The 26,354-nt window shown below is 33.9% G+C and overlaps 2 protein-coding genes across 2 annotated transcripts in view; both read right to left on the bottom strand.

The window, feature by feature from the left end:
• The window catches only part of LOC110453594 (hyphal wall protein 1-like), a 43,466-nt gene extending 35,721 nt beyond the window's left edge, over positions 1 to 7,745 (bottom strand). Inside the window, exon 1 of the mRNA XM_021502591.1 lies at positions 7,654 to 7,745. The gene's annotated coding sequence lies outside the window, so the exon portion shown is untranslated. The remainder of the gene's footprint in view (positions 1 to 7,653) is intronic.
• LOC110453601 overlaps positions 1 to 26,354 on the bottom strand; it is a 99,236-nt gene that overhangs the window by 14,278 nt on the left and 58,604 nt on the right. The window lies entirely within an intron of this gene.

Genomic DNA, 26,354 nt, shown 5'->3' on the forward strand with positions numbered 1-26,354 from the left:
AATTAAGCACAATACTAAGTTTATACATACCGAGGAACAATTTAACGTTGAATTAAGCACAATACTAAGTTTATACATACCGAGGAACAGTTTAACGTTATCTTGAAGGCTTAATCATACCTTTGGCTAAGACGTGTTATAAATGTTTAAATGGTTAATTTAATGTTATGTTGTATAGAACTTTGTCTCCAAACGTGATGTAACCACAGTCATCTAAATGTGGTCGAAAACGCCTTTGATTAGCATAACATGATAAATACCTATTTTCTAGATATTGATTTTGGAATACTATATTTGAAAGAGGCCTAATCAATATCCCGAAGGTAAGTTATCATGTTTGTCGTTTTCATTTGTTAACACTGTATTGGCAGAGTAAAAACCGTTTATAGTACGTACGTAATTATATATTAAGTCGTACTTACGAGAAGCCTATGTAAGGAGAACACTACGTCCTACTCGTAAATAGGTAATAAACACGAGAAAAGTACATGGATGTCTGAATAAATGCACAGCATTGCAGAATTACCACATTTAACACATTACTCATACCACCAATCAGCGTATATAGGAAGCAGACAAAGCGGTTGTAGTATAGTTTTCGATATATGCGTTTGTCTTGTTAATAATAAGTAAATTAAATATAACAAGATAATATGATTATCATTTTAAAAGCAATTCATCTAAAAATATCCATCACTCTATTAGAATACCATAGATTATCTTTCCTTTTACAAGCCGGAAAACAAGCGATAGATACTGCTTTAGATAAAACCAGGTTTGTGTGTGAATAAACATGGAGTGGCTTATCTTTCTATCTGCTGATAGTACAGCGACACATATTGGGAATGTTCCTTGTGCTCTTATCGACATTCGTCTGTAGTTTTTAATCGACAAGCTGTCAACTTAATATTGTAATGCTACACAAAGAGCTAACACACGTGGAATAACTCATAAAAAACATAAATAAGTGCATACTACTATTATGGTATAAATAATGTATAAACATATATACATGTCTATAATTATGAATATAGTGAAATGAATATATCGGTGGTTTATGAGTAACATACAAATAAAGAGAACATCTTTTGGTATCAGTGCAAATATAATCCTCTTATAAGTTGATGGTATTCCTTGGTTTATATATAAAATAATTAATGTTGAAGGTTATTCACTAAAAAAATGTCTACTAGTATAGCTTCAAATATAAAAGAATATTACCCGTGACGTCATAAATACGCTTAATACTATGTGAAACACTTTTTAAAACGGCGATATATTAACCAAGTGTTATTGTAACAACGGTATAGGGTAGATGGAATTTAGATATAATTGAATAATGGCATTGCTCATAATATACATATTCTTCATAACTTTTTTTAACGCTCCAGCCCTTCTGTATCAATCAACTTGTTGTTACTTAGCATCACCGATGATTTCTTAAAGAACGAAACAGATGTATGATGCAATGTAATTCATTTCTAGCATACTGTATCTATTACCAAAATGTATAGTTGCAGTCAACTGTGTGTGTCTGTGTTATGTTCATCCATCCAGAATACCTTGTAATAATGCGTTTTTTTATTATCATGCATGTGAACATAATAATCGACAAACTAAACGATGTATGTTTGCCGACATTGTATTCCCTTACTCTCTTTTGCCGTGGTGTCTCTCCAGGCTACTTCCTTGATATGACCTTAGCTGTTGCGAATAAAATAAAGCCCCAAACAAACAGCTACCCTCTTCTTTGAGCGAACACAGTGAACAGGAGTGGCCTCATAACATACGAAAAAATACCAAGGGCAAATGAAACTTTTGATCGACATACTATAACAGCAAGTTGGACCAAAGAGAACTGAAACAAGTAGCACATTTAGATCATATAAAACTTGAACTTGCACAAACAACGGTAATTCCTTTGGTCTGTTTTGGTTTTAAGTCCTATTCACAGCTTTACTCATTTAAGAACGTGCCAAAAATTGGTGACAGAGGAAAACCGGAGTACCCAGAAAAATAACACCAAGAAAAGATACACAGGCCTCAAACCAGGAAGCCAGTAGTAGAAAGTATAACCCATTCATAATTACTTGTTAATTAAAAAAAAATCTTTCACGGAAACGAGCCCATCATGTTACTAGAATGTTTTAATATAAACACAGAAACAAGGTAGATGTTCTTAATTTGACACGATATTTCTTTGTATAAGAGAACTAGGAGTTCTCATCTACACAGTCTATAGCTGTAAGAAATAGATAGCTATATCGGCAAAGTGTCAATATCATCCGGACATTGATTGCGATGGGAAGAATGTTGATCAAGAAACAGGTCAATATATTAAGAAAATAATACCTTAAAAAAATGATCAATATGCTTTTAATTTGTATTGTCTAAATTATAGCTAACCATGAGCCATCGTAATTGTTACGAAATATATTATATATGTTAAATAAATAATTGATGTATATAGCATACTCGAAATCTTTACAGTAGAATTTTTTAATTATACCAAGGTAAAACATTTATTTACATGACAGACACATTTTCATTCCACAATCTCTTGGGTGAATAGCGTGCTAATATCGACCTTCACATCGTTCTTCATAAAAGGGACAAACGTATAAAATGACTGGACAAACATAAATAAAAGTAGGTTGCATTATCTGCGTACATGGACTTTAACAGATTCTGATCCTGCGACCTCTGAAATGCAACTAAATTGTGTTTAGCGTTGTTAACTTTGTTATCATGAATATGTCATTTTTTTTTATTTTTTTTTATTTTTATTTTTAATTTTTTTAATCTGTAATCGCCCATACTGCTAAAACGTATTACTTGCGTTTCGTGGTTGACCTCGTGGAGCAGTAATTGCCGAGCAAAAACAACTGCTAAGCGTACGGAACAATTCAGTCCAAAGTGTAAAAATCGTGTCTTTTTATATTTCATTAACGCTGGCTTTATCATAATAAGCGAACAGCAATAGACCCCCTTCATTATATTGTCATTTATTATAGCAGGGGTACTTATAGTAGGGAAATGACTTAAACAGCTGACATATCTTATGTACATTGTTATTTGTTAATAGGAAAATAGTACATGTATATGTTGTATTGGTACTGTACACCGGGAAGTTTTCGCTGCAGTTTAACTTCCGCGCTTTTGACCCTCTATACTGATGGCGAATTTATGATAACAAAGAATATAACTCAACAAAAAAATGACAAAATTGTCAAATGTGAAGGGCGTAGTACACACCAGACGGATATTGATTTAACCTGTGTGGGGCGAAAGGTTCAAGGTAAAAAGTACGTATTTGTCTGAAGTTACCACAATCAAACATTTTTTATTTATCTTACGTTGAGGAGACAATGGGCTTCCATTCTACACAAAATGAAATGTTTTTATGACGAAAAATGCAGGTTTATTGTAAAGTTATAATTATATCATCACAGGGAAATTGAGCACAATACTAATTTTATACATACTGAAAAATTGTCTAACGTTACTTTGTAGCCTTAATGTATACCTGATGCTAAGACATTAAACGTCTATTTATTTATTATTGGTCAATTGAATGTTATGTTTCCATACATGATGAAACATGATATTCACCGTTGTTGAAGTGATGTCTAAAAACGTTTTTGATTAGAATAAAATGATAAATATGTGTTTTCTAGATTTTGATGTCAATAACAAAATATTCTTTGAATCAGATATTTTTTGAAGAAAACTAATCCATTTCCCGGAGGTTAGTTATCATATTTGTCGTTTTCATTGTGTTAACACCGTATTGCTTGAGTAAAAACCGTTTTTAGTACGTACGTAATTATATGATAAGTGGTAATTACGAGAAGTCTATTTCAAGAGTATACTAGCTATGTCCTACTTTTAAATATATCATCAACACGAGATAATTACATTGATGTCTGAATAAAGACACAGCATTGCAAAATTACAACATTTAACATATTGCCCATACCAGCAAACAGCTTATGTAGGATGCAGAAACAATAATATTAAAAAAAGTGCTGAAGCGGTTGTAGTGTATTTTCGTAATATGTATTTGTCTTATTCAAAAATAAGTAAATAAAATGTAACAAGATAATATGATTATGATTTTAAAAACGATACATCTAAACATGGCCATCACTCTATTAGAAAACCATAAACTATCTTACCTTTTACAAGCCGGAAGACGAGAGACAGATACTGCTTTAGAGTTGTGTGTGAATAAAAATGGAATGTCTTATCTTTCATTCTGCTGATAGTACAGCGACACGTATTGAGAATGTTTCTTGTACTCTTATCGACATTCGTCTATATCCTTTTAATCGACAATCTGTCAACTTAATATTATAATGATACACAAAGAACAAACAAACGTGGTAATACTAATATAAAATATTTATAATTGCATACTATTAATATGGCACAAATGATTAGGTATATATTGCAAATTTGGTGGTTTATGAATAACATACAAATAAAAAGAAAATCTATCGGTACCAGTGTAAATATAATCCTTTTACAAGTTGATAGTATTGCTTCGTTTCGAAAATACGTAAAATAACTAATGTTGAAGGTTATAAAAAAGGAATGTCTACTCATATAGCGTCAAATCTAAAATAATATCCCCCACAACGTCATTAATTAGCTAAATACTAAAATTTAACTGTAACATCGGTATTAGGTAGATGGAGTTCAGGTATAATAAAGAAATATTGATGAATGCCATACTAATTTTTTGTAATACATCCACTCTTTACTGGAAACTGATGTTTTAACACTCTATGCTCGTAATTGTCATGCCTTTATCAATAATAAAATGTACGAGAAATTTTCATGTGTATTATATACATTTATATTACATTAACTATTGATAGCTTTTTCCGTTGTTGCTAGCATTGCTAATATAAGTTCGCTATTTCTCCGTGAATGTTATATTCCGCTTTTCTGTAATCGGTTAGTATTGTATGGTTAAATTAACAGGGACTATTAGCTGAAATATTAAGAATAGAAGGAAGAAAGGATAACAATATGAATAAATTGTCCCCAAACTCGTTTTGGTGACTTACTAAAACTAATAATTTTAATAGAGTTAAGAACAATGACGCAGTTTCCTTGTGTCAGTCTTGAGATCACAGCAGTAATCTTTCTATTAGTGTGAAGATATTAAAAAGATCTAAGAGATTTATTGTATCGTCGCGGCTATTCAAAAGTGTATTTGCAATGACATAACACGCATAAACCCTTTTAGACGATCATCCCCGATTAAGTATCGATACTCAAGATAAAAAGAAGATATTGTCAGATGTTGGATAACGGAATGATATATGTTTTACTTTGAAGTACCAGTGGTCCTTTGTTTTCGTCAGACACATGCAATAACGTTAACTGCCACACAGGGCTTTATATCAAAGTCCAATGCGATTTAAAATAAGTTGAAAAACAACTAATGCATATACACATTCCTGTCCCTTGAAACGATACGACATATAATCGATACAAAAAGGACAAATATTCATTAGTATATGAAATTTCCGATTCATTATATACACAATAACGGTTGAATATACAACACACATTGCTATGTAAGTTATGTAAAAACGCAAAACGTAACGTAAAAGTTAAACGTCAATCATATTTGGCTGTTTATGCTCTCCTGTAGTATTGGATGGTTATTATAACAGAACATATTATAACATTATATCTCAGCAGGAACTGAAAAGAGGGGAAATTCAGAATGAAAAAGGGGCGCATGCAGGGAAAGACTTTTACTCACTTTATTGAATTACACATTCTTGTATCTGTATAATATGACATTGAGATGAAACATGTTCAGTCGACAATGGATGAATTGTCAGTACTACAGATTGTAGAAATACACGCGTTGGCGGCGCAATCTGCATCTTGATTACCTGGCATTCCCACATCTCCGGGAACCCAGTTTAAGTAAAAGCGACATTTTGAGGTAATACTATATAAAAGTGTTAATATTTTACTAATTGAGATATTCTTCATTTTTTTGCGAATGCTCTGCAGAACACCATAGGATCACAGCCCCAGTTGGACGCATTTTACCTTTTCACTACAGGAAGTTGTCACACAGTTGTCTACTGCTTTGCATAATAATACGGTGTGATGCACTGATAGCTTTGATCCCTCTACTTGGGGACAACAAAGCGACCAAAACACCTGCTGCACCCATTCTCATAATTGATGAACTCTTTCCAATGTAATTAAATCGTAAGGTAAACGCGTCCCGTTGCGTCCCGTACCATCCTTGATGTGGGGCATTTATGTCTTACAGACATTTTCTAGTTATTTCTAGATTTATTATACACTATGACGAGGACACAAATTGCTTTGACACTCTTGTATTAAATCGTAAAATACTAAAAGCGATCGGTCACGTCTTTTAAATGACAACAGAAACTTGCTTTATACACATCCAAAAAGTTCAAGTCTGACACACACTTTTCATTGAGTGTCTAGACATTGATGTTTAAACATCCAATATTTCAATTTCTACCAAAATTGGACTCAATGCGACTTCCAAATGTGACCTGTTTCATTTGCCGAGGAAGTTAACCAGAGTAGCATTGCCTTTGCTTATGAATACATATTTTCAGATTTTACGGAGGGAGGTAACTATACTGTTGAAACAAATAAGTTACCTCTGAAGAGATTTAGCATGTTATTGAAGCTACACAAGAAATTGTTCAAACAACCAAAAACGACCAATCAGCAAAAATAATCAGCTCACGGTTGCTAGCGGTAGTGACAAGTCATGTACTGCCCTAGAAATTATCACTCCAGCTACCCATTCTGCCTCTTGTGTCAGTATCAACCCCCAGTCCAAATCGAAAACAACGTAGATCCTTGTAGTTCCGTCTTATATGAAATGCAGTTGCATAGTCACCTGCCATATCAAATTGTTTCGTTCATTCAAGCTACGTCTGGTTTCTTGTCTAATTCGACATTCAATTTTAGCTAGTAAAAGGATGGCTGCCGTAGATTCGCAGCTGAGCATGCGCACCGCGTTTAGACATTATTCTTCCGCGATGACGCGTCAGCAGATATGGCTTTGTGTTTTGTTTCTAAATAATTTGGCAATATTGAACTATCAACGTATACCATCATGTTGTATGATGGTCCCTCAATGACGGACAATATTTTTTGAAATGTCAATACGTAGACTTGCACAAGCTCCAGAACCTTGGACAAACTATCAGAATGGAATTCACAAGTTTGAATTAATATAAGGTTTGAATCTTGCTTAGGTCGATTTCATGGTTCATTCGCAGTTCATTAAAATTGTTTCAAGAGCAACTCAATTCATCACCCAATGAAATCGAACAAAGCGTGATTCAATCCGTCATTTTGTTAAACATTGATGTGAAGATCAATGTTTAGACATTGATGATGACGCATACCATGAAGGATTTATTTGGTGTTTAAATTAAATTTTGCCAACTGTATTACGGTTACAACACGTTCGATATGGACAAATATACACATTGTACATTGTGACCATGAAACTCGTACTCTTCTTACGTGAATCACCGATGCCACTACTATATATCAGCTCTTTAAAAAATATAGCAAATTACTTTGTTTTCGTATTTCGTGATATTTAAACATAAAACTTACGTGAATCACCGGTGATCGCAGGCAATGCTGAAGGTTTAAAAGCGTCTTTGTAAAACAATACCAATCCGGCTGGTGACTAATATTGCTGTGTGAGAGATAATATGGCTAGGAGACCGGGAATACCAAATGAACACTGGACTATTAGTTTTTATTTTTTTTTAATTCTGAAGCGCATATTTTGGTTGCGATGCGCCAGACATCCATTCACAGCTTACCAGATATTGCCATGTTGGTTAAAGGAACACACTCCAGACGAAGCGTATTTGTAATACAAATTATCAATAGATTGACCAACTGTCTCGAGTCTCAGGTGAGGAATTTTATTATTTTATTCTGTTTTGATCACTCTCCTGAAATATAATTGCTAATTGTTAAATCATTTATTGAACCTTTTTTAAAAGTCCTATACGTTTGAAAAGACAAAGTATGTTAAAAGAAAACAAATGACGTGTAGACCATTTGATGAAGTGGCTTAGTTGTATTTGACATTGAGATATATGGTGGATGTCGAGAATGAAGCTTACCCTCCCGGGATACATTTGTTATTCTTGTTTTTCTTTGATTTCCTCTTAGTCTTTCCTTCGTTCATATTGTCCAACATTCGTCAATTTATAGTTTGGGTTAAATATTTGATCACAATTTGGTTTACTTTAAGTATCCAAGACTATACTTCAACACCAAGCTGAGTTAATGATGATTTGAACATCTGCAGTATCGGTTAGCACATATCGTATACGATTTTATTTGATCCATTTGTCTTAAAATTCATAGCAGTGATAATAAAGCTTTGACCGACATACGAGTCCGTTAGAAAAAATAATTATTAAATAGATAAGTCATGTATCATCTTGTCATAGCTAGCGCTGGCCTACTGAAACTCAGATAACCCCTGTTTTGACTTTGAACTCTTACATCTGTACATTGTGACACAATGATGTTACTGGCTTACACGCCATAAATAACTTGACATTTGACTCCTTTGCGGATTGTTGCCTTAAGAAAGCTTAACATCCGCCATATCGAAGGACGAATGCAGTATATCACTTATGTTGGATACAGAATTACACTTGTTACTACTTCAGTAAACTGTGTAAAATAGTGTTAATGAATTGCATTTCACTTTCAAGGTCATGTTTGGAATTTAAATTATACTGATATATTAACTGTTTCTGTATAGGTTAAGCAATCTTCTGTTGACATATACATTATGTGTATAATCTTTTCAATTGTGATGTATTACTTTTTCTTATACAAAAATGACACGAATTGATAATTCTAAGAACAGCGTGAAATATTGTAAATCTTATACTTATTACCGTAAATAAACATGTTTGACATTTAAATGATATATTGTTATCATATGTTTACAGCTAAGCTTAGACATTTTCAGTTATGTTATGTTAATTTGTTAACCTATAAATTAAACAAAAAACTATTTTAATCACTTTTGTCCATGCTTTCAAAACACAAGGTCATTTATATTGACATGGGGCGACATTTGATACGATGCATTCATGACTGGCAAAAAAATGCTTTTCATGTGCGAGGGGAAGTAACTCTTCAGATGATACTAAACATTATTGAGTATTTTGTGTGTGCTAATTAACGAATAGTGTAATAAAACCTACCAATTCCCTACACAACTGTAAACAACCTCACATTGTCCTTTTATTGATTTCTCGAAAGCGTTTAATCACATACAAGAGATCATGTTGACTATTGCTTTCTAAACAATCCGTATCAATAGTAGTAATTAATGTAATAGGAGTCATGTATAATTCTGTTTGATCACGGACAAGGTTAAAAATGGAATTAAAAAGGTGTTTTTGTTTTACTATGTTTGACAAAGTAAAACAATCTCCTTATCTTACTATGTATGGAAATGATTAGGAGACTTATTAGCAAGTGCTGATAGATGGTATTATGGTGACGGAAATATAGGAAAAGTCAATAAGTTATCTTCTTGGTGCTGTTTTAATCTCAAGGTTGGTGAAGGGGTTATTTTGGTAATGGCTGTGTTTGCAATAAGATATATTTTAAGGGTTTTCATTCAGTTTAAGTCTTTGGGCAATGGTCGCAATTAAGATATGTTGTAGTATTTGCTATTCCTTGTAATACATTGATGTTGATAATATAAATATGACACTACCCTAGTTGTTATGCTTGCACGTGACATAGAGTCACATGTCGGGTGTCATCGATGAAGCAGATTCCACTTACGTTGTCTCTATGTAACTTTTTCCTTTATTCATTATATGTTGATATTTCGGTATAAGCTTGTTGTTTTCATGTTCTTGCAACTTGGTTGTGTGATGCATTTTATCATATTTTATAAAATTAGTGTTAAATTTGTTTTAAACATTGAATAAAAAATCCACAGTAGACATTAAGACTTGTGTAATTTTACAAATACCGCAAATATAGCTTCACAAGCTGTACAACGACATGAATGATTATTTATCATTTTCATCAATCATCATTGAAAAATAATATTTATTTTCTTCTGTCAGTATAATTTTGTTAGTGGACGCAGTCGATGAAAGAACGTAGGAAAAATTCTAATAAATCAATCAATCAAGCAGGCCTCATTTATTGGTTTAGAATTTGTTTGGGTGTTTAGTATAAACTGCCCACTATCCAGTACTGAAACAGTTATCATTAAATAAAATGGTTAGGAAATGTTGGTTGTATAACATAAAAGGACTTATTTTTTCTAACAACACTAAATATCCCTGCTTAGTCCCCAAATTTGTCGTAACCTTGATGGAAACATAGTTTAATCATCAGCATAGTTTAAACAAATAATCATATATACACATTTGAAACAAACATTACTTTAAATACATGCAAATGAAACTAATGTGGTTTTTTTTTTATTTTTTTTTAATTTAAGATTTGTTTTGGATTGTGATCGGATTAATTACAATACACAACAAATAAATGGAACCGTTAACATACGCTGCCAAAAAAACGGATACGTATATTACCCTGTACCATTTATATCAAATTGCAGGACGAATTATAAATCATTAAACAAATATTAAGAACTTGGTGAAATAAAACATCCGGTTTATATATCAATGTTTGATATAACACATTTCGAAACTTATGAATCTTATTGAAGATGTTCTGACTAATATCTTCTCTAACTAACAGTTAATGTTTTCAAAAAGCAAAGGACGATAAGCCTCCGTTGTTAATAAGAAGAGTTTATACTAACTTCTGTAATCAAATAAATGTCGAGTTATCTCCCTTCCTATGATGTCCATACAATATAATATCTACTAAAAAAGAGACGTTTGATGTTTTGAATATCTTATTATTTCTCGTATTTTACTTAATACAAATACAACGTAGATAACACGACACAGAATATCAGATTATTCCAAGTTAAAAAGCTTGAATTAAAAACAAATACCATTGAAATTATTTTTGATTACGATCTTAGCTGGCTTCAACGACATAAATCATTTGAGACAAACAAACTGATTTAGAAGTGCACCTATAAATCAAGTTAACTTATTCATTGTTGGACGGGCTATAGTGGTCCCAGTATGATCAACAATTTGAGCCGGAGCTGCATCCGACTCAAAAAGTCATGAGTCGTATTATACATTTCGTTTATACTAATATCACATATATGTAGAAATGTATACGAAAGTGTATCCTTGTTGGTACTATAACGGCCAATGATGCTTTTATTAAAAAAAAACTTTAATGGTGCGATACGTTAAAAAAGGGGAAAAGATATATCTAACATGAATATAAAAAGAATGAAATACAATGGTTAACGCCATTCTATTGTATGTATTATAATAACATTATGATTTCATGATGGTCAGTGATATCATTTTGTCCTTTTTTAATTTGTTCAATTAAATAAAAGACTATGTAACTTTCTTTTCCTGTGCAGTTTTCTAACGGAAAAAGATGAAATACTTTGCAAGTAAAAGGCTTGCTATGAAAGCATATCTTCTGTCACCAATGGTAGAACCTGAAAAATCAAACAGACATAATTAATAATGACACTTTATATATTTTTCGTATAACGTACAATCAAAATTGTATGGTATGCTTTTCACAACCTCTTCTCCTAGTTGTTTTGATTTGTAAATGTGTTTGTGCGATTTGCGTTTGAATTGACAAACTTTTATTGAGAGACAGCGCGATACTTAATTTTTCAAATCATTTGACCATCATTTAACGGTTTGTTCGATTATTCAGTATTAAGGGATACCATTTGACAAGAGGTATAATAATCACACTACAATTTTAATAATCTATCAAAAATTAAGAATAGAGGTTTTTGCAGTGAATATTCTTTTCAAACTCTTGCATCAATACGATCTTCGCAAGCAGCAGTGTTAGGAAAATGTTGATGCACCTTTACTAATACTGACGACCAATTAAACAATAAACCAATTAATGAGGCAACATTCCATCAATCTATTCAGTAATCAAAATATCGATAAATATTAGAATCAATCCGCACATGCATATACATATTGCCTTACCTGCAGCCAAACATAAGCAAGGCATGAAGAAATCGACAGATATTCATATCATAATGGCAGAAGATATAGGAAAAATAAGAACATTCAAAATACGTTAGAATACACAGAAAGGACATTTCATCAATGTATCCATTCATTCATCAGTTAACTGGAGAACAGCATGGTGTTGTTTTTTTTTGCATTATACAGTATAGAACGCTCTTAGTTTTTCTGTAACGGTCATACCGTTATTGGCGCGGACGTGGCTGCGTGTGGTGTGGTCGTGGTAGTGGTCGTGGTCGTAGAGGTAGTCAGAGATGGACAACCGGCCTCATTACAAACATCGACAACACAACGTAGGTATACAACAGGAGAATCAACCAATCGGAAACCGACCATAGTACATGTAGCTTCAGATTTTTTAGCTTTATTATTTGGAAATGTTCCTAAAACACCATAATCAGCGTTTGGTTTCCTGAAAGAAATTGAGTACACACTGAAAAACGTATATGAGACTGTCTCTATAAAAAGTATTTCATTAATGAGGGATACGGCACATTTACATGTATGTTGGAGTTGTCATTAAGGCGTATCACATGAAAGCACGTAAACAATAAAACCAAACATCACTTGGTAAAACGAGCTAGCTGAAAAAGATCTGGCTGTTCATGGTCAGTATTGCTACAAATACAGTATGTAATATCAGATACTAACATAACAAATAGATGTGTCAATTGCATTATAATGAAAACATAATAATTCAGAAAGTACTTTCTCGCAGATGATTGTCCTGAAATATGTGAAAACTTCACATTTAGCAGTAATTTTATTACAGAAAATCATCACTGTCAACATAAACCGCAAAAGGCAGCGTTAAATGCTGTATATACTTTAAGTGCTCACCGGTCGAAGTATAACGGATTTAAATCCTTCTGGAAATTAAAATCTGAGGCAGCATCACACGAGAAGATACAAATTGTCTGAAATTGGATATCGGAATTTTCATTAGTAATACGTATTTAAATGATGATAGACTATTTTTGATAGTATTAATTCTGTCTGTATCTGACGGGATTATAGTATGACTGGAATTACAAGCAAATTGTTTTGTATATAATTTATCTGAACAAAATTATATATGATAACACTATTGTATTCATTGCCAGTGGTTGTTATATGCACTCTGCAATATTACCAGGGCCGGTGATTTGTAACCTATAAGTTTGCGCTATATTAACAGTAGCGGTCTGGACTTGAATTAATGTCGTGTCCTATCACCTTCATGGTCAATGTATTACGCAGTGGGATGTGTATGAGTGCCGTTGGAACAAGAAAGGAACTAGAAAATAGAGAGAAATAATTGATACTACAGATCAGATCATAATGCCATGATTTTCTTTTTATAAAATTTGCATTAGGTGTTGCAGCTGTAAGTGTCGCGTTAAAATCAGGTACACGTTAACGGCACGTTAATGAGAACGAAGAGAAATCACGGTACATGCACTAGTGTGTAAGCTGCCAGGCTCGCGTTTCAAGCTTCACATAACAAGCTGATGTTAATCATCCTTTTTCTCTTCATATTTTTTTCTGCTTTCTTTCTGTTTCTCTTCTCTTTTTTAACGAAAAGTGAAACGTTGGTAATCGATGATTAATCGACATGGCCACGATTATGAAGGAATGCAAACAGTGATTCGGCATTTGTTGTAAAGATAATGTTTCATCAGTTACGGAAACTGTTGTATGAGTCCTTAGATCATTGGATATTATTTCACTATTCCTTGAAATATATGATAATTTTTCAAATTCCACTTCGATTATTCCAAATTATTTTACGAATGAGCATTTTCCTAAGGAAAACATAACATCACTTCATTGCCATTCCTCTTTCTAGTGCCTTATCATTGTTGGACCGATGATGTAGTTAAAACAATTATTTCAGTTGTACGAAAAATTGAAAGTCATAAAGCTGGAAGCCGCCATTATAAAGCCGATAAGCAGTCAATCATACACATTTAAACAACTGCTACATTGGTTATTACACGTCATATAATTTTCCACTAACACGCGAATTAGTATTCAGCTGGTACATGTACATTGTATAAATTGATTGTTTATGATAAGACAATCTGTCAACCTGCAGTTTTGAAAAAAGAACGGAGTTCAATGCTTAAATAATCCATTGATTAATACTATTTACTTTCCGTAAATTGAAACATCAAAATCGTTTCTTGCAAAAAGGTCAAACTACAAGACATAACAGAGTTTCGTTACTTAGTTTTAGATTTAACGTTCACGCGAGAACTTAGGTCAAACCAAGATGGGGCATAAGGAGACGTCGGCGAAAAAATTTAAATCAGTAAATAAAAATAAAAATTAAAAATAGAACATGAGAGAAAATAATACAAATCCAAAAGTTCAATTTCGGTTTCTTTACTGTCCCGTTAGCAGGAGACATAGACAAAAAATGCGAATCAGCAGAGGCCTCCAAATTATATGTTTTTTTCAATTATATCCAAAGTGATGCAGCAGACACATTATTTTCCCAAACTTTCAAGTTTTTTTTTTTTCGTTTTATTCCAGTCATTTTATTTCGTTTTATTTTGTATTCAACATGATCCCTTTAGAGTTGATTGAATAATTAACATTTAAAAAAAAAAAAAAAAGTATGTTAATGCTTGATGTGTTCGAAGGTTAGTAAATACCGTCATAATTTTGTATAAACAGGTTAATAAACCACTCTGACAATCATTAATATATGTATGCATGTTTTTGTTGTATAAATAGTTTTAGGGTGCATTGCTGATGTCCAATATGTGGTATTCATGCAGTGATATTTCGCAAGTAAAACTAATTACAATGAACACATACTTGGCAAAACTTCGGTTGACCGTTATGTGTGATCCGTTAAAAATGACGATGATCTCTTTAACTACATGCGATTTGTCCTCCTTTATAACAGCTCCGATTGACTTATGGTTGACACTGAAAAGGACAAGTTTAACAGGTGTATTCTGTAAAACAATAAATAAACAAATTATGAATATTTCACTATAAGTCACAACACAAGTAAAAGCTCGAATAATACCTGTCAATTAGGATACACATTTCATACAATTTGATGAATGATAGCAACCCATTTACATAACAAAACCAATTATGACATACAGTTATATAAATAGAGGTTCTCCAACGAATGGTGGTAGGTTCTCATATTTATCTAACTCGAATTTGTTAATTTTAAAATTGTAAAAAGGCACGAGGTTTACCGAGTGTCTTTTACAATTAGAAAAAATAACTTGCGAAAGTTTGACACACTTAATACTTAATCATCTCGAGTTTGGGGACCTGTTACTCCCTTAACGTTCGTAATTTATCTGAAAGACCACATTTTCCCCTTGGAAAATACATCACGTGGGGGAAAGAATTGCCATGAAGAATGACGTCATAATGGAAAATGACGTCTAAAAAGAAAGTGTTACTTGACGTCATAAACCAACAATTGACCAATGAAATCACGTCCAGGGTGTTACCTACTAGTGGTTAACCAAAAATATTAACCAACTACTAATAGGTTAATCCAGTGAGTAATGAGTAAAGAAACCTACAGTGGTTGAGGGAGAAACAGAATGACATAGTTTGTATTGCAATATCTCATGTTTTCATTTAGCTTTCGTTAACCAATGCAAGTACTTTATTACTTTATTGTCGTAACCTCTATGATTTGATATTTATTGTTGAAGGCTACAATTCATAAAGATTGTGTGTTCAACAATTAATAACATTGAGAAATAACAGAATAATTAATCTGTTTTTGTATAAAAGTAATTGTTTGTGCCTTGATTGAAAGTTTTAGATATGTGTAATATTACAAACTTTGAATGATTTAAGAAAATGTCAGAAGATCATGAATCAAGTTGTTAAACACTTTGTTTTGTCATGTGGTTGAATTACATTTGTTCTGATATTGGGAGAAACTCGAGCAATGCGATCAAGTTATAATAATTCTTACTATAGTGCAGTTAGGAACACTGATACTGCCGTTGGAATCACTATTCGGTATGGTTCTCATTGTGTTGTTTCCTTTGTATTCGCATTCCACCAGAACACTTTTGATAGTTCTATTTCTGACTCTAGGATTTACTGTTCCAGGGGCTTGGCATGCTTACAATAAAAAACGAATGACTTAAAAACACATAATACAAAAGTAAAAAATAATCGTGCTTCGTATACTGTAAGTATACTACTTGCAAGCCATCAATATTTACGAGTCTTCCGATGATTGATTTTCAATATGACAATTTACCGGGAATAGTTTCATTTGAACAAAATATCTGAGACAGAAATAACATGTTGCTAGTTGGTTTGTGTAGTTGCTGTATACATATAGTGTTTATGAATGTTTTAATTGATATAAAACCTAGAGTGTTCCGATACATGTTACTGCCAAATCATTTCTTGCTTGCATACCTTTTCACTATGTTGCAATGAGCTTTGTATTTAAAAGGTAACGTTTGATTCCTCCGATTTCAAGAAATAAAAAATCGAATAAAAGATAACAAATATACAAAAATTATGTATCTTTAATTAAATCAAAATCATGCATAGTGTAGTGTTGCTGTATTTTGATATCTCAAAGATTGTTGATGTAACAATATGTTTACATCAAGTATTTTTTATGACTACTGTACTTCCGTTAAGTAGATAATGTTTCCAATCCACATCGTTTTTTTTTTATTTATCTTCCTATGTATGTGTATGTTTTTCCCGATATGTATTCTATACATTATCCTTATTTAATTGTTTATTAGAGATAAAAGGGGAAAATACGCATTGCCTCCTTTAACAGCATTGTACGAAACCTGTTCTTGATATGCTCTCGACTCATTTAAGCTATACACGTAGGCAATTATTTTTACATAATTTTGTTCAGTTATGATTTTTTGTATTGTAGTTTGGTTAATGATGTTTTATATTCTCTATCATTGTTATGAAAAAAATACAATATATGTACCATCAATAATTCTACTTACAGTAGACCAGTTACTAAAAGGACGCAGGTACTAAAGTTGAAATGACAATTAAAATAATTTAACTTCAAATTGTATCACATACCTGTTGAATCTTGTTATAGAAATTTCAAGCAATGTTCAGACCATAAAATACAACGTTCTGTATCGCACATGTGCAATGCGAAATGTTGTATTTACCTACTAGCCGGAACTACTTTTTATGGGATTCCTCTTGTCATGGCGAACTGAAAAGTTCCAGGTATTTGAAAAAAATATCAAAATTCATAAAATCATTGTATCGATCTATACCAAATAAGGAAGGTATGTGATAAAAGCGAGTCCACACATTTGTGTTTTTCTAACTTATTTATTGCGCGGACGTATACAACAATGATGTATTCATTCATCTTATATGTAATTATAACTGTTCAGAAAGACATGACTTTTAGAGTGAGTCATTTTTAACTATTCGTTATGTGCTGTCTAAATACTCTTCTAATATAAACAGAGTAATGAAAATAGTTATCGTTACTTACAAACACCAGTAGGTTGTAGTGTTATGGTTCGGGCGGAGCCAGGATTGATGCAAAACAAGGTAAATGACGTCAGAAGTATTGTTTTGTTGATTGAAAAAGAAACAAAAGACATCTTTATTATTTTCCATCAAAAGAGTATATTTTGTTTCAGTTTAGCTTAAACACTTTGATAGCTGTATATAATAGTATAATAGAAAAAACATGGTACCAGCATCGGATATCATTAGTAAAAACACGTCAGTGAATATGGAAAACATTCAAACAGATATTGATCATTTTAAATATTTACAAAAGAAACCAAACTAGACACAAACACAAGGGTAAACACACAAGGCAACAACTATTGCATCTGTTATGATTTCCTTCCATATTTAAGTCAATATTATTATGTAGTTTAGGAATTGATCGACCACCACGAAATTCCTTCTTTAAAATTCAGGCCATGATAGAAGTCATAACATTTCCGGCTTACTCTCGTAATAAGAACCCCTATAATGTATGTACCAGACAATTAGTCAAGATGCAGACTATATCGATAGTATGATTTGTCATATTTTACTGTGCATGTATTAAAGAGTACTACAAAAATGTAAGGCTTAAGCTGTTTAACAAGTTCATTTATTTTCGTTTTGGATTCTGTCTGTTGAATTAAATTAATCAAATTCAAATATATTTACCGATGTATCTATATTTGCATCAAATATGTTTAAATTCATTGTTTCATCAGTTTATCGTTGAAACACAAACATTATTTGATGGCAATCACCAAACTCGTCAAGAGCCTTCATAGAACTGTATCGCTAAAGTCATGATATTCAGAGCAACACTTATATAGCGAATACACTTCGACATGTAAATATCGTGGGCAGGGAATCCTAAGTGGTCAACTACCTTAATCATTGAATCTTGCACAAGTTCAGGAACACACAAAGACTTTTGTCTGAAGTCCATGTTTTAACACGTTTGTTTTAACATTTTACACTGACATTCAATCAATAACCATTGTTTCCGCAAACCCTGGAGGAATTATCTCATTACCTTACAATAAATCCTGATAAGTCTTCATAACGTCAACAACAAAACATACGTTTGGGCCCCACTATGCAGAATTATAGCAAACAAATTTTAAATGTGTGACGTCATCAACAGGCGATTGGGATGGAATTTAATAATGTACAAGTTTCCACTGGTTTATTAAGGTTATATTATGGTTATACTATGGAATTATGGTTGATTACTTTCTATTGTGGTCAGGGATTAGGTAATAACTCCAGTTAAGCACGTGTAAATTAAATAATTGGCGAAGACATATATGATAAGTTGAGTAAAAAGGAAAATTGTTCTCATTGAAATCGATGATGTCCATACAATTTGGACTACTTTGAGACAGTAGGTGAACATGATATAATGAGGGATGCCCAACTTTAACTTTCCTTCAAGGTTTTTGAGGAAATGTTTGTTAAATGGAACAGGAAAACCAAGCAGCATTCAGCATGTAGTGACAGATTGTCAATAATAAGAAATTGTCCTAGTCCTCAATTTATTAAGGAGGACGATAGTTCACATTTATACTTAGATCGATACAATCATTCATTGTATATTGCCTTCTTTTGTATTTCTGTTTGCCGATATATATCTACAGGTTATCCATATGTCCCAAGCCATCCTGTAAAAGTTATGCACCTTGAACAAAGAAGTAGAAGGCTTTCGTTGGTTCCGCTAATTCGATCAAATGGTCGAATATTCGCAGTTTTATAAACTTTTCGAACAATAACCTTGCGACCCGACACTAAAGTAAAAATAATGTCGAAATATATAAGAAGTTGCTGTTCACTTGTCCGTTTACCCCACAAATAAACTGTACATGCACGTTATGAGTTCTTACTTGCCCATTAGAAAACGCACACTAACACAACTTCTTACACTTGTCCGGCATTTTAGTTAAGCAAAAAATACAGAACCGGAAGTACTCTTCCGCTGCTTCACACAAAAAATAGTCCGCAGTAGTATAGACGATCCTATGGGGGCATTTTAATTTTATGACGATCCAATGGGGTGCAATGTACTGGTTAATACCTTTGATTGTTTCAGATGACGTCCCCAGGGTTGTCTGGACTGCGGGAGCAGTATCAGGGGTTGTGTGGACTGCGGGAGCAGTGGACTGATCGTAGTGAGAATGATTTCGACATAGTTGTAATGTTTATAAACTGCCGGAACTTTTTTCTACAATAAAAAACAAAACAAAAATTTCTTACAAATTCACTCTTCATGTTGGTTTTGACGGCGTCTTCGAGTTTTTCGGCTTATGCTAGTTGATACCTAGCTTACGGGTTGCTTTCGACGACGTCATCGATTTATTTTATGACTGTAGAGTGTGTTCATATGCATTTGGCTTACGGGTTGGTTTTGACGTATGACTGTAAAGTGTATTTTTGGACTGACGGGTTGGTTTTGATGACGTCATAGCGAGATGAAGTCCACTTTAAAATTTCTGCGCTAGAGCTTTAGTGTAGGTAGGATTTCCTAGAAATTACCTAATAACCGTTGCTAACCTTAGCCTCCATCGTCCATCAAAGCCTGTTGTCATGTCAACTATCCGTAAGTGTGACCTCATAACCGGCAGGGAAAAGTATAAACTAGTTAAACGAAATTTGAAAGACAGCAAAATACCCGGAAACAAACCTATGAAGTTATTTCCCTCTACCATAAATTATTTTGGTTTATTTTGGTTTATTTTTACAAATCAATTTTTTTCTTTCAGGCTCATAACAGTCTTACACATTTTTGTGCGAATTGCACACAACCATTGACCGTTATTGCACAATTTTAAATACTGAGGTTTCAGATATACAATGATTGTATAACAAGGATAATTTTTATTTCTACCTTTCAAACATCAAACTGTTGGTATTATACACACAAAGTTAACGTTTTAGAATTGAGAAATCATGCTTTAATTTCAATTTAAACGTATGTAAGTACATCAAAATAGAGGCTGAAATTCATTATGGATAGATATATGATTGTCTGCTTTATGAACGACTAAATACATCATCCGTAACTTGCTTCATTGAAATCGTTGAGCGAATGTCCAAAATAAAAGTGACCATAGAGAATTAAGAGTGTTGACACTGGTTCTGCATTATTAAGAAAGGTTACGTAACTCATCAGCAAATGCATAACTTTTATTTTTAATTGCTGATACGAGTGTGAAAAATTCTCATATGTTTGAGAGTGGACGTATATTTTTAATATATCTTACCTTTTCCATTTGCTGCTGATGCAAGAACCCTTGAATCACGAACGACAAAAGCTGTTCTAGCGATTGCTATGGACTTTTGCTGGCTGGCGCTCCTTCTGCTAGTCTGACATGTTTTGGGTGCACTTAGGCAGTTCGTCACTGATTCAGATAGCACATGTGTTGGACTCTATATAATAAACATGGTGTAGTGATCATAAATGAGTATTTTCTAACCAGTGCAAAGAAAATGACGAACGATCTGAGCTAAAGCTCTCTTTTTCAAATAACACCTTAATTGATTGCAATGACAAAAGGAACCTCAATTACTGTCTTAACTCGGAATGTCTTTTGTTCCCAGAATGCTGTTGTTTATGGATGTATCACTTTCGATGCCATACAATTTAACAGATGTACTTTCTCTATAGATCTTCAAAATATTGATATCGTGTAACCTGTTTATAATACTCAAATGAAATATTTGTTTTAGACTCTAGAGGTAACATATCATCAGGTGATAATATTAGAGCTACAGCGTTGTCTGGAATCGCTATTGCACATGGCAGATCTTATCGTTATGTCTTAACATGCAGGTACTGCGTTATTTCTTCGGACAGACGATAAGATAAATCATATATTTTATAATTATTAAGCTAACATGTCGTTCCTATTTTAGTTGATTTCATACCACTAACCGCCTTTGTAAAAACAAGGGATATGCTAATGCTTAAACAGAACAACTACAAAACATTTTCGATGTTTCGAATATTTCTCAAAAAGTATTGTATTTTCAAGTATTTCATTCGCTATTCAATATACAGAGAGGGATTGCGGTCGCCGGGGTTTTAAGTCGTCTGACCGTCTTTGATAGTTGGTTCGAGACATGCATGACCTTTCAGAGATATTGGTCACAGTTTCCTCCTGTTTCCGGTTACCTCCATCACCAAACCAGCTGCTAATAGGACGTAAAACACAAAACAAACAAAACAATATGTACGACGCCCGAGCCAGTCGTCGGGTCAGTAGGTGTAGTGTATGCATTGGATGAGATGAGCATACTTAATTACTACGTTTTGTTTCATCCAGAGAATAGTTCCCCCATGAAAGGTAAAATATCAGATTATTCTTGGCAGTAAATTTGGCTGATGCTTTTTTCGAGGCCTGCGTATTGTCAAGCTTTCCACGCTTTGACCATTTTAGCCACTTGTACTCAGTGTATTAATTGGTCAAATCAGCAAAAGTGTCATTTTTATTTACTAGTGAAAATATCACCTCCTCTATCTTTTAAAAAATAAATAATTTTCAATATTTGCGATTAAAAAGGTAAAAAAAAAATAGAGGATCTTGCATGCGTGTTTTCGTCATATTGAATTTTGTTAATCATTTGATAAATTAAGTAGCAGATGGACACGAATGTAAAACTGTATGTATCACATAAGATTCATGATTGGAAACAACAAATCCACGCGCAATTATGTGTTATCAGCTGACCGTATTGGGTAATAACCAAAGTCCTCCGATCATAGAATTGTCGCTTCATGTAGTGCAAAGCAGTTCCAGATTTTTAAATTTTAAATGCGATGAAAACAATAATAATGACAAATTAAACATTTCAAATCTATGTAAAATAGTAAAATTGGTCATTTATGTGATAGATATGTATGTTTATGCAAATACGACCCCCTATCTTTCTGCAAATCCAATATCTAATAGGTCTTTATAATGGAGGTAGTTTATGTATTGATGTACAGTTTCTTAGTCTCATTCTTTTCGTTAAGAACTCCGTTTCATCTGTGGGTGTTCAGGTTGTTGTTTTTTTGACAAAGACAGTAAAAATGTTGGCATAGTAAAATCATTTATCACATAATGTACTGTGTTGTCCAGTGAATATACCCATGTCATATATGTTTTTGTGTATTAACACATATAATATGACCTATCAGCCAGCCCTGTGATTGGTTATAAGTTTCAATTGTTTCAATTGTGACGTCACGCCTAGGACAGGTACCTGACGTCACAGACTTACGCACTGGAGTCAAAATGGTTTTTTTTTTTTACATTTCAAGGCTGCATAAAAATTGACGTTTAACACGAATAAATGCCACAAATCTTGAATATGTGATAAAAGGATCTTACACTTATAGGACAACACAGTACATTATGTGATAAATGATTTTACTATGCCAACATTTTTACTGTCTTTCCCGGAATAACATCATTATCATTACAAACTTTGCCTAGGGTGAAGGGCCATAGCGAGGCAGCGGGCACGATGTGCTTGTTTTTGGTTATTTTCATTTCCGTGTATTTATGAGAATTAAACAAAGTATGAAGCACTATAAATATTCCAGTTTAAAATAGCAAGTCTTATGGGCAAAATAAGACAAATGACCAAAGCGTCAGATATGGGAAATAAACAACTTGTTGTTAAATGGAAAAAAAGGCATTAAGTTGAAGAAATGTGCAAGCGAGGAAAATAACTAGTTTTGATTATTGGAAAATCGAAGTTTTTTTGCTTGATATCAACGTATGGAAATCGATGCAGATGTGGAAATGCATTTTCACTACATGTAACGAGGTATAATGTATGTAATCAAGATACAGTCGAACCTCGTTATCTCGAAGTCGACGGGGTCGTGGGAAAACTTCGAGTTATCCGAGTATTCGAGTTAAGCGGGTTCATAGATTTGGTATGAAATTTGCTGTTGGGACATAGCACTAGCAGTTGTTGGTTTTATTAATAATTAATGCTTTTAATCAATCGATAAATGATATACGTAATCAATATAACAAATACAGCTATGCAATTTTACAATAAACACGCTTACAAAAATAGAGTTAAAGTTATTTCAGAAAAACGTACTTTCGTTTTTAAACGCGATCAAAACGTTTGTACCATTTTGTGAACTCGTTATTAAATATGGACGGGCCTAGTGATTAATGTTGTTTTTGGCTAGTATAGATCTTGGCAAATCTTTCCAGGTCTGTATTTGTATTTGTAAGTCCGTCAAGTTTTACTTCTGAATTGTTACATTTCAAACCGAACTATCCCGCTGTCTCTGATCTCGTAGTTTACAATGCGGAAATGAAAGTGCGCAAGTCTAAAACAAATCACTGTAATGGAGCGTACGCATAGTTGATTCTGTAAATGAAAACACACAAACAAATTATATCGTACACGTGACACATTGATTCATTAAAGCCAAGTATGACACCTGACACCTCCTCAACTCGATGTAATCAACAGCAATTATCGTTTTGTTCTTAAATCTCTCGATGGACTTTCAAAGCCATACTGGCTCCTGTAAAAACATGAACCCGTTAAGCTGTCCTAGGTTGTGATTTTAACTGTGGAACTCTTTTATGCATGACCACGCTTTGTGACTAATTTTCGATGTCGTCTGTTTAGGTATACAAATCATTAAACCGACTCGCAGTAAGTACAGATTACTGTTGATCAACATTGATGCAGTTTGTTTTTTATTATGAATAACATGGTTTCCGTAAACTTTACAGTCCTAAGTTTTATCGTAAATTCTTTTTTACTGATTTCATGCTAGTCTACTTACGAAAGATGTTCATAAACACGGAATGGCGAAATGTCGTACTTTTGCGTTTTATTTGTATCAAAGAATTAACAAGTGACAAAATGAAAGTTGGATACTATGTTGGATTAACGCTATTGAAACCAATATTTTACTTCGAGGTATCCGAGTTTTTCGACTTTTCAGGGTTCGAATTATCAGAGTTTTATTTACTAAGATAAAGAACAGATTTGGCCGGGACCGGAGAAATACTTCGAGATAAACGGGGTCTTCGAGTTAAAAGAGTTCGAGATAACGAGGTTCGACTGTATGTTTATGTATTGCGGAGTTTTATATAACTCGAGTTTCAAAAATATACTGAACAAAAAAAGAAACGCACAAAGTTCCCCCCTACAGTACACCTTAGCTGTAAAGAAATAATGGAATATTTGGTCAGGTATTACACCAAGAACGATCTCCCTTCTCAATAATCTATCCTAAAATCAGCCAGGCGTGACGATGTCATTGTGTGACTTTGTGAGCTTCTTTAGTCCAAATCACGCGGCGTAATCAAGCCAAGCCGGAGTTTTTCAAACAAATACTCTCAACGGATACTCTAAGCTCAGCCACATTAATTTTCCACGTTGGCATTTTGATTTAGTCATTGACTGAGATGCCACGCTTAACGCAAATTCAGAGGGGTAGAGCAATTGCGATGTTGATGGATGGTCATAGCCAAACTGCTGTCGCCCGGCAGTTTGGTGTTGGCCCGTGTACAATTAACCGTCTCTGTACACGTTTCCGTGCTACTAGGTTAGTTTCCGATCGTCCCAGGAGCGGTCGTCCGCGTGTAACGACGCACGACAAGACAGGGCGATTCGATTGTCGCACTTGCGCAACAGATTCAAGACTGCTGTAGAGACTGCGTCGCATACCTTAGGTACTCATGGCAGACCCATCAGTCCTCAAACTGCCAGGAACCGCTTGCGTGCCGAGAGAATCATTGCGCGCCGACCTTATGTCGGGCCACCTCTGACACCACGAAGGCGGCAGGTGCGTCTTGACTGGATGGGGTGACATGGCCCGAATAGGTTTGGGATGCGTCGATGGAGGCGTGTAATGTTCACCGACGAGTCTAGATTGTGTCTGTATCGCTCAGACGGAAGAAAAAGGGTATATCGCAGACGCGGTGAGCGTTTCGCCGACGCATGCGTGGTTGAACGCGATATATTCGGTGGGGCTTCTGTAATGGTTTGGGGAGGCATTTCCCATGGAGTAAAATCCCCCTTAGTGGTCCTGGATCAAAACCTCAATGCCGTTCGATAGAGAGACCAGATCCTCCAACCACATGTCCTTCCACTTCTCAGACGTCATACTATAATTTTCCAGCAAGACAATGCTTGACCGCATGTTGCCAGAGTCTGTCGTGACAGGCGTATTAGGAAACGAAAAAAAAACCCAACTAACCGCGCCCAGTTGATCGCAGCATTAACACAAGAATGAAACAACATTCCCTTAAGGCGAATAAATGTTCTCATGAATTCAATGCATAAGAGAATCCGTGCAGGGATTCGTGCAAAAGGTGCCCACAATACGCACCGTTTATACAAAATTGAGTCCACTTGGCCCAATGATGCTCCAGAATAAATAAGGATATAATTCCTTTTTCCCTATGGTTGAAGAAGGATTTAAAACGTTTTGACTACGTTTCCCTATTTGGCCGCGCCCTTCTGCCCCCAAAGCATCCAAACCAACTGTTTATACAAAACGGAGTCCCCTTGGTCCAAGGATACTTAAGAACAAATTGGCATGAAATCCCTTTATCCCTTTGGTAGAAGAAGAACTGTAAAGGTTTTACCTGTATTTCCCCTTTTTGTCCCCCCCCTCTGCACCCAAGGGGG

Source organism: Mizuhopecten yessoensis, unplaced genomic scaffold (genome assembly GCF_002113885.1).
Source record: "Mizuhopecten yessoensis strain PY_sf001 unplaced genomic scaffold, ASM211388v2 scaffold855, whole genome shotgun sequence".
Taxonomy (NCBI): Eukaryota; Metazoa; Mollusca; class Bivalvia; order Pectinida; family Pectinidae; genus Mizuhopecten; species Mizuhopecten yessoensis.